This window comes from Mytilus californianus, unplaced genomic scaffold (genome assembly GCF_021869535.1).
Source record: "Mytilus californianus isolate M0D057914Y unplaced genomic scaffold, xbMytCali1.0.p SCAF_5, whole genome shotgun sequence".
Classification (NCBI taxonomy): Eukaryota; Metazoa; Mollusca; class Bivalvia; order Mytilida; family Mytilidae; genus Mytilus; species Mytilus californianus.
The window spans coordinates 46,331,283-46,349,340 of record NW_026262701.1 but is presented as its reverse complement, the minus strand read 5'-3'; the positions used below and the strand labels follow the sequence as shown (position 1 = coordinate 46,349,340).

The 18,058-nt window shown below is 32.1% G+C and overlaps 1 protein-coding gene across 2 annotated transcripts in view; it reads left to right on the top strand.

Annotated features, from left to right (window-relative positions):
• Positions 1-15,436: 15,436 nt before the first annotated feature.
• LOC127702315 (hemocyte protein-glutamine gamma-glutamyltransferase-like) overlaps positions 15,437-18,058 on the top strand; it is a 51,814-nt gene continuing 49,192 nt past the window's right edge. Inside the window, exons 1-2 of one of the 2 annotated variants that reach the window (XM_052206454.1) lie at positions 15,442-15,599; positions 16,060-16,140. The gene's annotated coding sequence lies outside the window, so the exon portion shown is untranslated. Of the gene's footprint in view, positions 15,600-16,059; positions 16,141-18,058 lie in introns of both variants that reach the window. The other variant, XM_052206452.1, reaches the window with a different exon arrangement.

The following is an 18,058-nucleotide window of genomic DNA, read 5'->3' as shown; positions in this document are numbered from 1 at the left end:
TTTAGTATGTACTGAATGTACTGAAAGTATTTTTTCATTTGACTCGTCATTGTTTTTTGAAAATCAATCAGTTATGTGGAACACGTTTTTGTTGTGGTTTTGTATTGCTTGTATTTTTTATTTCAATTACAGGATTTATTTTTGATGTTTATCCCAAATCTCTTTTATTCCTTTTGTATCTAATAGCATGCATATTTTGGTAATTTTCATGATAATTTCATTAAATGAGAGATATATACTCCATATGCAGGCACTGCTGGAATGTTGCTTCATAGAAATGAAAAGATCACGATTTGGTAGCTGAAATCATCTGTTTTTTCGTAAAGTTTTATTTTTAGACTAAATATCTGTTCATAAACATTTTGGATGAAAATGTGTAGCGCTTCTGCTAACACTTCATGTAAATGGTATTTAATAATTATAAGTAAATAAATATGTGATTTGAAGTTATTTGATATTTTACAACCAAATAGTCATTTGTATTTAACGAAGATTTCTTTTATGTTAAATATAAATGTAAATATTATATGACAGATTAATTAAAGGGTATGTCAAATCAGCGATATATGGTTGGCGTTCTTGATTAATGATAAAAAGTCTTATGTTATGTAAATTACAAAGGCGTTTCGTTAAATGATATCCTTTTGATTTATTTTTCTTTTTTCCTTCTTTTATTTTGACTTAATTATCAAACTCGAGCATTTTTTATGAATTCTTTAATATGTTTTCGAAAAATTGCGATAGAATAAAAAAATAAAACATTTGAAAGCAAAAATTCCACAAGGGATTAAGTTCACCGTCCAATTTAAAAACCGACTAAAACAGACGTTTCCGGAAGGAAATGCAACCTTTATTTCGCAGAACTATATAATATAAAGAACTTTAAATTAAAAGCGAAAATATATCATTCATATAACAACGACGAGATAAGAACTATCTTTAATTGTATAATTTTTTTTTAAATTAAATAAACAATTTCTATTAAATATCTTCACATATGAAATCGTAAATTTTGAAATTTGAAAGTATTTTATATTAGGTTCTACTGAATGAATTAAATGTATTTGATTTTCAACAATACTAAGGTTTAGATAAACGTAAATGAGATTTCAATTCAACAACACAAGTCAATACCCTTGATGAATACCACATTCATACAACTTGACTTGTCAATAAATTTTTCGTGCCTTTATAAACATGTCTTAAAGTACATGATGATAATATTTATTTAAAGAAAAAAAAAAGAGAAAAAATTTGACAAACTTATTAGAAATGTTATGTTCGAGATTTATGTTTTTAAATCATACCGAAGGTACTTTTAAGTTTTATCTTTACGACCTTATGTGGTTGTCAAATATGGAAATACATCAAAAGAAACAAAAAGCTAATATATGTGGATGTTATGCAGACTCATTAATTTTAAATAGTTCTTCTATTTATGAATTGTTAAGCGTGGGAAGCAAATCCGCTTTCTTTTTAAAGAAGCGTGGTTGTAGCTCATGCATTTCAGCAGTATTTAATATATGTTGTAAGTAGTAAAGATGATGCAATTCAAGTATTATTACGTTAACTATACTTACAAATTCTGTCAATTTTAGCAAATGTAGGAGAACTGTTTTAATGCACATATTGCGTCTACACCCTTTACCATACATTTTGTTTGTTAACAGTCTCTCTCTCTGTCCTCGTCAAAATTCTCATTAAAAGACCTATATGAGCTTTACAGTTTAAAACTTGAATTAGATTTAGTGATCACAGATACCCCGCCTTCAGCTAAAAATTTCTACTGGATTGAAATGTTGAAAATCATTTGTACTACCAAGTTCTTCAATCACTTCACCTGTTATATGAAATCTTAGGAAAGTAACATGTCTTATTCATGGTTTAATACAATCCATGAAATAATAGATTCTTTTCATAAGACATCTTTTTATCATCAGGAAACCTCATAATTACACTGAGATGGTATATGCTAAAATAAGAAAAAAGAACATGTGTTTAGTCATCTGAGCACTCAATTCAAATTTGCGCATTAAATAAACTTCTGCTAGCAATCGACGTCAGGACATTCACTGGTGCAATACATGTCTATTTCGTTAATTTGTGTTCTTTGACTAAAGTGTCTACTTGCGTTATTCACCCTCAAATTATTCCAGAGGTCGCTCGCTTTGAATATATATTTGAATATTATGATGACTGTTACTGTCAAATGAGTAAACAGAAAATAGGTGTCACCTTAGAAAAAAACCTGACCCATCCATTTACGAAATGTCTATTTGAATAGGAATAGGTAAGTCAAAAATGAATATGTATATATTCTTACCAGAATAGCAAACAGAAAATAATGATAGAGGCTAAATCTATGCTCTGAATGGAGTAAGCCAAAAGTAAAAGGCATTTACATTTCTGTTGATCCATTTATCAAAATCTAAAGTAGCCATTGCAGGTTGTGTTTCTGCGAATGACCTAGTTCAATTATCACAAGCTGACTCTCATGAAGATGGTTGAGACGGCATATTCTCTGAAGCTGATTGACTACCCCGTGACTCTGTGACTAAATAAGGACACGTGTCTCTGAAACTGCGTGAGGCCCAATCTTTGAAGATGTATAATATTGGGGTTTTGATGTTGAATCAGAAAGTGTTTTGGAGTATTGTTGTGGGGTATTTACTTTCAAAATGATGTAAAATGTTGTGGGGTTTTTACTTTCAAGATGATGTAAAAGGTCATGCATCTAAATAAGATGACAGTGTCTCTGAAATCGACTGAAGTCCAGTTTCTGAAGCTAACTTGGATGTGCATGTCTCTGATTTGGGTAATTGAGATTTTATATTCCCTGAAACTGACCATGTATGTGGGCCTACTTGAGGAGGTTATGACATGATTCTTTTAGGTTGATAGTTAAAAGAGCAACCCAAACAGACACAATTGGATAATGTGATAATAATCGGGATTTGGCAGCCCAAACTGTGTAAGTATAAATGATAGACATACAACACAACTGACTAAATTTTTTTAAAACAAACAAATGTGACAAAGACGCAAAAAAAAGAATTTTCAGTTGACTGTAAATCTGACAAAGACACCAATAAAAAAGTGTTTGTAGTTGATAGTACATATAGTTACATACTTTTATAATTAATTAAAAACACAATGCCGTACTAGTATACGCTTTCCCGATAACGTACAGGTTAAGTAAAATATCTAAACAAGGGTAAGGAAAATGAAAACAACAATGTAAAAACCTCTTGCGTTCAAATCGCACCTCTGGACCCATCTGCATCAGGAGCGCCTAAAGTCAAAATCCCGATAGCAGGATGAACTAATACCGGGTCATGTCAAGAATCATACGATTAAAAGGAAAAAAACTTAATTTCACAAAGACAAATGAAGGGGAAAAGTAAAGAAAATAAAAAGATACAGAAAAGAACTTCAACAACTAGCTATAGAATCTATAACTCAAGACCATCTTATATTATTTGTGACGTAGACACTGAATATTTATCAAAGGGGGATATTCAGGTGGTACCGTTTGGGTAAACAATAATCATCTCTTGCAAGACAAGCACAGAGATGAATTTTGGTGAACGAGGAAGAGTGGGCCTGCATCATACTGTCATACGAGAGGTCAATTAGGTCTTTGTATTTTCCGTTGATTTTTTTTAGAAAAAAGACAAAAAGTTCTTCGACATAATCCTGGCCTATTTACTTTTTTTTATCAGACACCGTTTTTACAAAGTCTGAGTAGAAGCTGCAAGCTCTTGAATATCGTATGAGTTGAGAAATGTATAATCTATACGCGGGTGAAGTTGATGTATTGCTTCAAAGGTTAGGAAAGTTTATAATTTCAATATTATAATCATCTTTGTCATAGACTCTGGTACTAAGATGACCGCTGTAGTCAAATTCGAAGTATTTGTCTAGAAATGAGACGGAGTTCTGGAGGATATAATAATTGGACCCTGTCAGAAAAGTTTGGATTGTTAATGGAAAAAATATCATCAATATACATGTTTGTGAATTAAAATGATTGAGCTTCTTTGATCTTGTTTTACAAGTGTCTGAAGAAACACATAGGAAAATATGAAAAGGTAGGCCAGGAGAGGTGCACAGTTAGTTCCCGAAGGAACGTCGACAACCTGCTGTAAAATTTTACCTCTAAATTCGACAAATGTGTTGTCAATGAGAAACTCGTTGTAGTATGTTTTATTTCCGTGCTCTTATTAAACAAAAAATGCCGAATTATATCCAAAAACAATAAATTTGTAGTGTGTCGTACCATTTTATGGAGTGAAGGAAGCATTATTGTTTTTTTTTTAAACTGGTTTTTAATTTTTCCTGTAGTATAGTGTAACACAGTGCATGATGTATAGTGGATTGGAGATTGCATATCTGTGTAGTAATTGTTCGTCTTTGTTTCTGTGTATTCAGAGGACGACATGTTACTTGTCATAATCAAATATTTTGTTTTGACTGTACATATTTATTTTTCAACGACAATATGACCATGATGATATATGTTTTGTTCATTTGATACCGAGCTAACGATTGCACACCACTTTAAATTTTTTGGAAAATTTTAATTTAACTGCATTGTTGCAGTTTTAGTTTAATACCGCAGATAGGTAAGATCTTATTGTATGGGGGAAAGACAGGTAGACGATACTAAAGGAATATACAAACTGATAACGCCATGGCGAATTAATATTATAAAAAGCGACGGGAAGTACCATTCCAGTAGGGCAATATGGTATATATTGTTGATGACCATATTCTGACCTCAATATATGTTTTGGTTTATGTGTTGTTCAGTTGCTATCTCATTGACCACCAACAGCTCCTTTTCTATCTGAATTAGGAATTTAAGGGGAAAATAGAGAATAATCATTACGAACAAAAGATAGAATAGAGGATAAAGGGATAAAAAAAAAACTAATAGAGAATGATGGGTTGCTAAAATGACCAGAGGCTCTGAAGAGCCTGTGGCGCTCACCCACATCTTCAACAATGGCCACTTTTTTTTATCATTTAATGGCATGAACTCTATAAACATAGTAACAATTTCTTGCATGCTGACATATTTGTAGATCTTGTCCTGCTGATCATTTTTACCTTTTAAATTATCTATTATACTTTTCAATATATTTACTATATATATATAAAAATATTAATTTTCGCGAACCATTTAGGTCACGGAAATTCCATTTTTTTGCCATCAGTAAGGAGAGTTGTACAAATAATGTGAATACACAGAACCCCGATCCAATTCATCTTTTGCTAAAAATATTTATCATTTTCTGTTTTATATCTCCTAACATCATTCCATTTTTCTCTAATTTCGATTAAAATATGCCAAAACCGGCAGTAAAAATAGATGTATGCCCCAAATAAACATTCCCCGATTGGTTGAACTACTGTGGCGTCAATGTAAAGCAACGCAAGCCTCGATGTAAAGCACACGCTTCCCAAGAGTAAGGAGAGTTGTACAGTTAATGTGAATTCACAGACCCCCGATCCAATTTATCTTTTGCTAAAAGTGTTCATCATTTTCTGTTTTGTATCTACCAACAACATTCCATTTTTCTATAATCCCGATTTAAACATGTCGAAACCTGCAGTAAAAATAGATGTATGCCCCAAGTAAACATTCCCCGATTGGTTGAAAAGCTGTGGCCTTGATCTAAAGCAACGCAAGCACACGCAAAAATTTCCGTTGATATGTTGAACTTCGACCCCGGAATTCAGCCGATTTACATAGAGATTTGTTTGCGCTCAAATGTAATTCTAAGTGAAGTATACTGGTAAAGTAAAATTATATTCTTTTACAGAAATATTTACACATTTTATCATTAATGTATTGTCATGCTTCTGCATATTTACGCTGAGCTTTAGTAAAATATAATTCTATACAAATTTTGTTACGTCAAGCATTAAGAGTAAGAATATATTTCGCGCCATAACAAGAAAATAATCTGTGTCACCAAATAAGTTTATCAGCATCTTTCTCAAATTTTCCAACAGAAAATAGCGTTAATTATAGAGAAATTTTGGTGAGTATTACTTATTAATGTTAAGGTTCTCCAGAGGTGGTTCTCTACACCTTCTTGGCGGTCAATTTAATCCCATTTATTAATTATCCCCGATGGCGATGACACCCAGTCAATTTGTGTCATGAGTGAAAATCTTATCTATTTGATGAAATAACTTCTTCATTAACTGTACATGCAATATTTTTGAAGTTTTTGATAACCGTGCACATTCCCATTGCATGTCCGCAAGATAAATGGGTTATGCATTTGTGAATTGTGCAAGTACAGTAATATTATGTAATAAGAATGGTGGAGGATAAAAATTTGTGACGGTGCGTGATCACGTGACATTATTATTTGTAAACAAACGGGCTCCCCATGTAACACGTGTCGGAACTTTCCATACAAGGTGCAATCAATCTTATATTTCACTATTTGATGATATTTCTGTGTCTGTTTGTAGGTTTTGCAGATCAGATGTCGTAGTGTAGTTTCATAGACAAAAAAGTACCATGAAGGCATGATTGTTCCTGTTCAGTAGTTGTGAATTTTTTTATAGAATTAGAAGGTAAGTCTACATTAGTCATTATTTAAATTAAGTCTGAAAAAAATGACTCAACTCTCTGTGTAATTTTTCCCTAATTTTTGAAACATGCATAATTTAAAGAGCATTTGCTTCCCTTGAACCCTCTCCCCTACAAATTGCCTTAAACTCATACTCATAGTCCGAGATTACTCTGATTTCCAACATCTGTTTTTGCGATTCCGGCATTTTAACTCTTTATTTTCAAATTGAACACACTCAGCCATTCAGCTTATTTGCATCATAAATGAACGAGGTGTTAGATTATGTTTTCCTATTGAATAAGGGTCATTTTCATAAATCAGCTCTCATAATGCATTGTAAATTACTTTTTCTGTTGGTCATGTCACAATCTTTTAAAGTTAAAGTAAAAATGCCAGTATTGATGTGTCAATGTGAAAACTGTCCAAATATGAGAAAACAGCGGGTGGCAGGTCGATTCAACTTACTTAAATGAAGAGAAAAATGAACTAATTGAGGCTCGATTTATAAAGATTATGTTTTCCTATTGAATAAGGGTCATTTGCATAAATCAGTTCCCATAATGTTGGTCATGTGACATTCTTATAAAGTGAAAGTTAAAATGAGGGTGGTAATGGGGGTACCTTCATGACGAATAACGGTAAAAAATCTTGCCAAATGACGTTTACGGTAATTTTTGGTGCTTGACGATGAAATGAAGACTTTCTTCAAGACGATAAAAGAATCGACAGATTTTGACGTATCACGTTAATATTTTGCCAAAAATAACGGTAACGATAATTATTTGAGACCTCTGACGAATCACGATAAGGATATGTTGACGAATCACGGTAAAATGTTAACATATTTGACGCTAACGTTAGCCGAAAATGACCGTTAGACGACTGACGGTAAAGGGCATTCATACCCTCTAAAATGTCCGTATTGATGGCAGAGGCGGATTTAAGGGGGGCCCGGGCCCCCACTTTTGTGGGAAAAATTTGGTTGATTATATAGGGAATCACTGAAGCATGACTGGAGCGGGCCCCCTCTTATGAAAATTTCTGGATCCGCCACTGGATGGGTCAATGTGAAAACTGTCCAAATATGAGAAGATAACGGGTGGCAGGTTGATCAAACTTACTTAAGAGAAAAATGAATAAATAAGAGCTTGATTTATATGGATCCAGTCGCCTCCAGAAGCAACGAAGCCGCACATCCACTTTGGACGGGCAGATATCATCTATCTGATATGGGACCAGCTGAAGTCCCACTGCCCTAGCTGATGTCGTAAAACAGTCGTTGGAGGTTAGAGTAATCTCCGACTACAAAACTCAATTCCAATGACAAAAATGCCCTGATTTCAAATTGAAAGCATTGGAAAAGTAAACTGTAAATTATAATTTCGACGATGACCACAATTTGTTTTAGTTCAATGTACATGTAATAATATGCGGGATAATACATGAACTTGATACTGCTTCAAGGTTATACAGGTTTGTCAATGTAAATATGAAATAATTTTTTTGCTAACTTAGGGGGGGGGGGGGGTCTAGGATGAAATTTGAAAAAAGGCAGGATGAGACAATATGAAAAAAAAGGCAGGATGACAATTTTTGTAAAAACAAGTCGGGATAAACTAATAGATAAAAAGGCAGGACAAAAAAGAGTGAAAAATAAAAAGGCAGGACAGATTACATCTTGAACTAAAAAAAAAAATGCAGGACAAAATTTTATTCCAAGCTGCCCCCCCCCCCCCCCCCACCCCCCCACCACCCCTGCACTTTTCCCCCCATAAAAATGGAAAGGAAGCTCCCTTATAGTGTTTCCTTCAGAGGGTGTTGGCCTGGAATGGTACCCTGCAGTTTTCATACGCCTGTTCATGAGAAATATTATGGTATGCCTTTGTCCGTCTGTCTGTTTCTTGCATGTTGTTCACTAACTCAGTAATATTTTCACCAATTTGCATGAAACTCTGGTGAAATATTATATCTACTGACGTGAGCTCCCTTTTAGATTTTTAGGAATTTTATAATATACATTTTCAAAATGTGAGGTTTTATTCATTAAAAAAGGGGGATTTTCATGTTAATGCCCATTAACTCTAAAAATGCTTTGTTCACTAACTCTTCAATGCTTACACCAATTTGCATGAAACTGTTGTGAATTGATTATTTTATAAATTTTAGGTTTCCCGTTTCAGAGTTATATGGGATTATATTCATGTATTGATGTGAGCTCCCTTTAGATTGTTTTGGAATTTTAGAATTTACATTATCCAGTTAATTACAATGTAAGGGGTTTTATTCATTCAAAAAGGGGGATTTCCATGTTTTTGGACATTAACTCGAAAATGCTTTAAGCAGTTGTCATTTGTCATGAAACTTTGGTTAATTATTTATATATATCTATTGATGCAAGCTCCCTTTCAATTTAATAAATTGTGGAATTTTATTCATATAAAAGGATGGCTTTCCCAGTTTGCAGATCAAATTCAAAAGTTTGTACTTGCACTTCTCTGGCATGTTTCAGTAAATATGTAAATTATAACTGACATAACTAACTTTGACAATGACCACATATTTTTAAGTTCAATGTACATGAAATATACAAGGTAATGCATGTAGACTCGATACTGCTGCAAGGTTATACAGGGTTGTCAATGAAAAAAAAAAAAAATTTGTTTGCCAACTTAGTGTTTCCTTCAGAAGGTTTTGGTGTGGTATAACACCCTGTCATTTTTATACGCCCGTGTACGGGATGTACTATGGTATACCGTTGTCCGTCTGTCTGTCCGTCGTCAACATGTCGGACATTAACTCAAAACCGCTTTAACTAATTTGCATAAAATTTTGGTGAAATGTTTATATCTATTGACATGAGCTCCCTTTCGTTTTTTATGAATTTTAGATTTTACGTTTCTGACTAAAATTAGGTGGAGGTATGTTCTTATTTCTGACACAGGGGTACTCAACCTATATCAATTTGTGCATGAAGCGATTGATAGTTGCTAGATACTGAATAATTTTTCCACAAATTTGTGAAAGTTTTAACCAGTGTATATACTTAAAATATGTTAATAAAATTAAAGTTCATGTCTTTTTCAGGACTTCTGATCCAACCATGTAGTATGGCATGTTTGTGAGATATGGTTTTGATCAGTAGGATGTTCATGAAGGACCTGTAGTACAAATTATATCACTGGATTGAGCTCATTGTCTAAGTGTATTATTAAAGTGCTTTGCTTTGAGCTCAGTTCATTGTTATGCAATTCATTCTTTGTGAAATAAAGATTTGACAGACAACTCTCATGTACAAGGAATTGTCAAAGAAGTATCCATTCTATGTACAATGTAAGTAATAGGGAGATAAAAGCATTTTATTTAGATTTGAACCAAACATTTTTTGTCCATTAGCCAAACTAAAAAAAAAAAGCACAAATTCACCAAACAATGCTACTGGCGCTACTAGCAATATGATGCTAGGTTCTTTTGTTACACTTTATTTTTATGCCCCCGCCGTAGCGGAGGGGGCATTACGTACGTACGTCCCAAAATGGGTTTCCGTTCTCTAACTTTAGTTTGCCTCAACCAAATGTTATGAAACTTATACACAATGCTTATTACCACAAAACACAGATCAAGTTTGAATTTTGGTAGCGTCACTTATACCGTTCCAGAGTTATGCCCCTTTACAAATGGAAAAATTGTTGAATTTTTCGTTTCCGTTCCCTTATTTTAGTATGCCTCAACCAAATGTTATGAAACTTATACACAATGCTTATTACCACAAAACACAGATCAAGTTTGAATTTTGGTGGCGTCACTTTAACCGTTCTTGAGTTATGCCCCTTTATAAATGGAAAAATTGCTCAATTTTTATGTTCTTCTAAATATCAAGTAATTTTTAAATTGGAGTTATCTTCCTTTGTCCATGATTATAGTTGAATCAACTACAATCAATGCTTTATACAATGCAATGTTTAATTTTGACTTCCACTGATAAAATACAGATCAAGTTGAATTTGGGTAGGGTCACTTTAACCATTATTGAGTTATGCCCCTTTATAAATCGAAAGATTGCTAAATTTTTAGTTTCCATTCTGTAACTTAAGCTTGCCCCAACCAAACATTATGGAACCTATACACAATATTCATTACCACAAAACTAAGATCAAGTACAAATTTTTTGTTTCCGTTTTCTAACTTTAGTTTGCCACAACCAAATGTTATGAAACTTATACACAATGCTTATTACTATAAATACAGATTAAGTACGAAATTTTGTGGCGACTCTTTTACCATTCTTGAGTTATGTCCCTTTATAAACATAAAAATTGCTGAATTTTTCATTTCTGTTCTCTAACTTTAGTTTGTTTCAACTGAATGTTATAAAACTTATACACAACCGTTCTAGAGTTATGCGTGTTTACAAATAGAAAAATTGCTGAATTTTGAGTTTCTGTTCTCTACTCAAGTTAGCCTCAACCAAATGTTAATAACAGTTATGAGACTTACACACAATGCTTATTACCACAAAACTCAGATCAAGTTCAAATTTGGGTAGCGTCACTTTTACCGTTCTTCAGTTATGTCCCTTTATAACTATATAATATGCAAGCGGGGGCATCATCTGTGTCCACATGTGGACACTATCCACATTTTTTACATCTGTACTGCCTACTGGCGACTCAGTCCTGAGTGTAAATGGTCATTCAGTATGTTAAGAAAAAGACCAAAATTTATAAGGCCTATCTGGCCTAATTTATTTCTAAAATATATTTCATTGTACATGTTCAACATTTATCATTCATTTGTTTATTTCTTAATTTGTGTGAATTAACAGTAAATGCTAATTACTACACTTTCATACCATAACAAAACTGCCTTACTGTATTGGTATCACTTACATTTGTATCCATATAACAAAAAAAAAACTGAAAAGAGAACACTTTTGCAATAGCTTTTTCATATTGAATACTAAAACTTTTTAGATATTTAGACATATTAAGTAGATGTTCATACTATCCACTTGACATTTTATCATATGACTTCTGTAGTTAGTTATGAGTCTTTGAAGCATGCTCACAAAGGTTCTTTTGTTGATATCATAAAACTTTTTTTTGCTTTGACCAGCTTTATAATAATATAATAATAATAATAAATTCTTTATTTAAAGAGGGTAACTCAATTAGAAGTAGTCTAATTTTCATTGAGGCCCTCAAACAAAATACATGTATACAGTTAACATTCATACATTAAAATACAATATATATTACTAGTATATACACAATTCAATCATTCAAACATACAAATGGCAATAAATGGCAATAATTGGTAAAGTTTTGATTAAATTTTCTTATTCTTACAATAAAAGAAAGAAAACAAATTATTCGACTTGCATAGAATTTTCAAGAAAATGATTATAACAATGTTTCTTAAATAATTCCACATTTCGACAATTTTTTATTTTGTGTGGTAAATTATTCCATACCTTTGTTGCAGAATAATGAAGAGATTTTTTATATAAATTTGTGTTTGGTCTTGGAACAAATAGATCATTATTAGAGACAGATCGTAAGTTGTGGTGTTGCACATCATTAATATTTAGCATAGTTAAGTAATCAGGTGTTAGTCCATTTACAATTTTATACACTAGAATTGATTGTTGGTATTTTATTCTTTTTGTAAAAGATAGCTATTTTAAAGATGAAAACATAAAATTAGATGGAACAGAAATATCGCATTCAAGTATAATTCTTGCTACTCTTTTTTAAAGTTTTATGATTCCATCTGAATCTTTTTGTAATAAATTTCCCCAAACTGAACTACAATAGTCTATACATGTATATGGTAGAATATATGCATTATAAAATAGTTGTCTTGTGTGTATAGGCAAATATACTTTAATTTTAAACAAAAGTGATATTTTAGATGAGATAATCTTGCATATACGATCAACATGATCCTCCCAGCTTAAATTTTCATCAATGTCAATTCCAAGTAATTTGAAAGAATGGACATTTTCAATACATGTTTCATTGACGGTAATACATAATTCTGATAGTTGTGTAAGTTTTTGTTTTGAACCCAATTTCATACACTTTGTTTTTTGTGCATTAATTTTCATACTGTTATTGTTACACCAAGATTGTATAGCATTTAAATCATTTTGCAATATGCTGTTTTTTTTTGTCAAATCTCAGCTTTGGAGGAGATATTTTCAAAGAATTAATAAAAAATAACACAGAAATTCACTTTCTAGCTCATCTAGTCCCAATCATCATGTCAGGCATTGTCATTACTAAAAAACATTAAATGTCTTCTAAACTGAGAAACAATTTGCACATTTAACCGAAATCTTTTACTAACGATACTGACAATCCCCCACAAAGTAATATAAATAGAACCATACAAATAGTAAGCAAATACATGTTCTCAGATACCATCTCCCATATAAAAAAATCACATTAAGAAAAAAATGAATCTATTATGTGTTCCTCTCCTAGCTACAAAATGTATCCAAAATCAAAGATGTGGAACATATATATTCTATCATAATCATTTGGTAATTAATGCAATTAGTATCTCTTCCATGCTAGTGTTGAACATAAAAAACTAAATATTACATAAACAACACCCCTAATGCTCATGTTGGTTGTCATTGTGCAACACAGTTAATACATAGAAAACATAAAACATAGAACTCCTTTTGTCATATAAAACACTGTCAAACATCCAATCATACTATCCACACTGATCTGTGTCCACACTTGTAAGACTATAAAAAAACATCGCAATTTAAAGAGTCAACTCACGATTTCATCCATGTTGTCTTATTTGTAGATCTTGTCCTGCTAATACATTTTGCTATTTAAAGTTTATATACATATCTAGTATAGTTTTCAAGATAATTGACAAAAACCCAAAGATGGTAGAATTGTCACGAAAGGACTGTCGATGAGTTAGAGAGTTTGATTTACTTCAAACGTTAGCGCTACGTTTAGTGCCGTTTTTATTTTACAATTGTTCATGTTGTTAACGTCACTATATCTGTTGTTAACGTCACTATATCTGTTGTTAACTTTGTTCTATTATTATGTAACACGTTTCTTTATTGAGTTGAGATTACACAATCAAACGAGGAGCCGCAAAAAAAAATTGATTTCAAATATAGAAGAAAAGTTGAAAAAATCAACAACACAACGCGATGAAATTGAAAGTTTATGTGAAACTTTTACGTGAACAAAAGGGACATTCTTACGCAACTGGACAGTGAAATTCTAGGGGAGATATCTGAGGAAAACATGGTAGCTGAGATAGAAGACGCAGGTCGGTATGTTTTAGATATAGAACATATTTTGACAAAAGTACACAATGCATCAGGCTCAAAACAGAAAACCAAATCGAATGAAACCAGCTCTAACTTAAATTAAAATGCAGCAGATTTCGTATATTTAAACTCCTTATCTATTTTTAATACTTCACATCCCATGCAGAATAATGATATGCACTGCAGATCGTCAATGAACACAAAAAAATCTAGCATCTATCACAAGCTACACAATTGAATCTTACATATTTTAATGGCAATATATTAAACTGGCAACCTTTCGATGATGCGTATTTATCCATTATACATGATAACAAAACTTTAACAGACGTACAGACGTTTACGTATTTGCAAAATCAAATCCAAAGAATAGCTCCACAATGTGTTGCTGGATTACTTCTCAAAGTGCAAAGTCCTAGCAAGCCGTAGCAGTGCTGATAGAGAAGTTTGGTCAGAACCATAAAATCACGAACGCATGTATCAAAAATTTGATGATTTGCCAGCGCCGAGGAGGTTTAGAATCTTACGTCTGTAATATACAACAAGTTACCGTCCGATGTACTGAAAGGTTTCTTCCGCATGCCACAATACATCACAGCTAATGAATAGTGCATTTGGTGGCCCCGAGAATGTCAATGTTCTGGAAACAGTTTGATTTACTATAAACATAATAAATGTTAACGCTACGTGTAGCGCCATTTTCATTTTACCATTGTTAACGTCACTACATCTTTTGTAAACGTTCTTCAATTATTATGTACTACGTTATTATATTGAGTTGAGATTACAAAGTCAAACGAAATACACGTTGTTTATCGCCTCTCCATACATCAAATTTACCCATCCGTCACAAGGACAATAACATAACAAAAAGTTGATCGACGATTTTGGCCAAGTTGACTTATTTGTAGATCTTGTTATGTTGATCGTTTCTGCTATTTTAAGTTTCTCTATCTATTATAGTTTTCAAGATAAAAGGTGAAAATGAAAAATATGGTACAATTAGTAATTTTGGAGCAATCTGAATACAAGTCATCTAACAATTTTGATGTAATAGGACAAAAGGTAGAATTCAACATTTTGAACATTTTTGCCCCTGTCATAATTTCTTTCTCAATATGGGTTTTCAAGATATTAGACAAATCTTGTATTTTACCCCTATTTACTATCTTCCATGCAGAATCATGGTGAAAATCGTTTTAATTTCCACTCTTTGGTATTTCAAAATATAAAGTAATTACAGAAGCCAAAAGAGGGACGAAAGATACCAGAGGGACAGTCAAACTCATAGATCGAAAACAAACTGACAACGCCATGGCCAAAAATAAAAAGACAAACAGACAAATAATAGTACAGATGACACAACATATGTGTTACATACATTTAATAACAAATTGTTAATTTACAATTAAAGGCATACAATTTTAAAGTTTTGTAATAGTTTGCAAACAAATACACAGGTATGCTATCAACAATGCTTCCTTTAATGTTTGCAAATCCAATGTAAATATCATATAACAGATTTATTAAAGACTACACCAAATCACCGACAGTCCGGATATCGGTTGGCCTGCACAATAGCTATGAGTCACCCAGGAGTGGTGTGTACTGGTGCATTTTAGAACATTAGAACAATCCAAAAGTCGACAACATATGGACTTTGCAAAAACGGTGAATACTGCCTTCGTATTAAGGTAAGTGTTTTTTAAATTAAAATTTTCCAAACTTTTATCAAAATTAAATTTACAAACATCAAAACATATCTCAAATAAATATCAATGAAAATATTGCAACGTTAAGTAAAAATTGTGACCTATGTCTGAGAAGCTTTAAGCCTTAACTCCAATACTTATAACCATATGAAAAGCCATATCAGTCACAGAATGCTACCGGGATGAAACTGAATAAACAGTTCTGACGAAATGAGTTTCAATGCAAGCAATGGCACCCAACTTAAATGCGATGGTTACGGGATTTATCAAAATGATGTTTATTTTATCGTGCTTTCAAACTAAACCCAATCATCCGCTTTCTTTTACAACAGTTTTAGTTTTTTGCAAGCGATCAAAATCATTTGATGGTAGAAAGAGCTTTTGTTGAACCCTAAGGGCAAGTTTAACCTTACTAAGCTGTTTCACTGGTTTAATTTTCAAGGTTTCAAAAGATAGCAATTGGAAAATATTAAAAAGCTTCTTCAGCAACCTTGAAGGACTTGACCATTTGCAGGAAAACTTGGTTTGTATTTATCATGTTTACGTCAGTCAAAATAGTTAAATGAATTAATCGCACACCTATGCTGGAGAAATAAGGAAGCCATGAACTGTTATGTTGCAAAGATCCAAACGATTATTGATAACTAGTAAAATAAAGGAGATCATTACTGTGATATAGTTTTTGAAGAAATGTGCATCTCCATGTACATTGTAGGTACTATAAAATAAGTTTTGAGAAACAAATAAAAGGTCAAGTCAAAAGCATACTGATTTCTAAATAGAAAACACAATATTTGTTTTTAAAAACGAACGATACTATTGGGTTGATGTGTACTTTAAAAGGTTTATCCAATTAATAAAGCAAGGTCATTAGTTTTGACAATCTTTCCGGTGTATTTCAAATGCATTTGACATTTTACAAGTTGGACCCGGTTCTCTATACCCATTAAATCGATAACTGGTAAAATGAACCTTGATTAAATAGTTCACAAATGTTACTTCCATGAATCTATTCTTTTTGTATCTAGTAGAGATTCCCTTTGTTATCATGCTATAATACTAATATAACCGGGTACATTTTACTGCACCCGATGCAAATTTTGACAAAAACTGTCTCTTTAGTGATGCACGAGGCCGAAATATTTGAAAATCCAAAGTATATTAAAAATAAGGCGCTGATAAAACATAATGAAAAAAGGATAAAAAATATAGCAAAGTCGGGCTAGTATTCGGAGCTTTGTATGAGGAAGATATATTCATAAAGCTAAAATAATATTTAAATTTTTTAAATGCAAATTTTTATAACACTATCGTTGTTTTGTATGCCACCAGCAGAGGTATCAACCAAGTGGTAGTTATAACGTTCTATTGATCTGTTGTTCTCAACGGCAATCCTTCATTGTTTTTATCATTTTGTGGTATCCAATCTTGTCTTCTCAGTGTTCATAATGATTATGAAGTATGACCGATTCTGTTGAACATAAGCTATTATACTGCAGATGGGCGTTTCTATTGCGTATGAAAGTTTCTATTAAGCATGACTTTTAGCGTTTCTACCGAGCACGATATAACTTCTTTTTACCTTGAGCGTTTAAATTCACCATTATAGTATTTATCAACCATAAGCGGGATTTATAGTTTATTTTTGACAGAAACGCGATTTTATTAATTGATAGTTGGTACGCTTGCTGTGGCAAATATTTCAGGTAAATCAGTTATGAACATAATTGTTCATTAAGCGTTAAATATTTTACTAAATTTAAAAGTCAAATTTTCATTGATTTTTAAAAATACAAGACATATTTATAAATGTTTGTAATCATGAGGAATTCATTTCATTTAAAACTGCATTCTTTTGAACTAATACATTGTGAAAAATGAAAATTACATTTGGGACCTGTATAATAAACTTATAGGTAACAGGTACGTAAATGGGCAATCTTACGGATTTTTATGAAATTTAGCAAGCAATTTGAGCATGTGGAACTGCATATGAATATCGAAAAATTATATAAGTAACTTTTATACTTTCGGATTTATAGTAAATTGAATATTTGTAGAAAGGAGTACAATTATAGGATGCACGTAAAAGAGGGACGAAAGATACCAGAGGGACAGTCAAACTGTAAATCGTGAAACAAATATTGAAACAATTGACTTTAGATTGCCATATCAATTTTATATCAATAAAACGGAAATTTCAGTAGCAATAACATATCGTTTTTATAAAAAAAAAAAATTGAAGGACAGGATTTCCAGAAAAGTTAATTTTAAGTCAAAATTACTGGGCTTTTTATCGATATTTACGTGTATTCTATACATTTGTAATACTATTTTCCGCAAATTTTATTTGCTTTATCTCAGAAAATATAACAGTTTTAACTGTTTCGATGTTCATGTGCAGTCCCTCGTGATCTAGTTTTCTCGTTTGAATTGTTTTA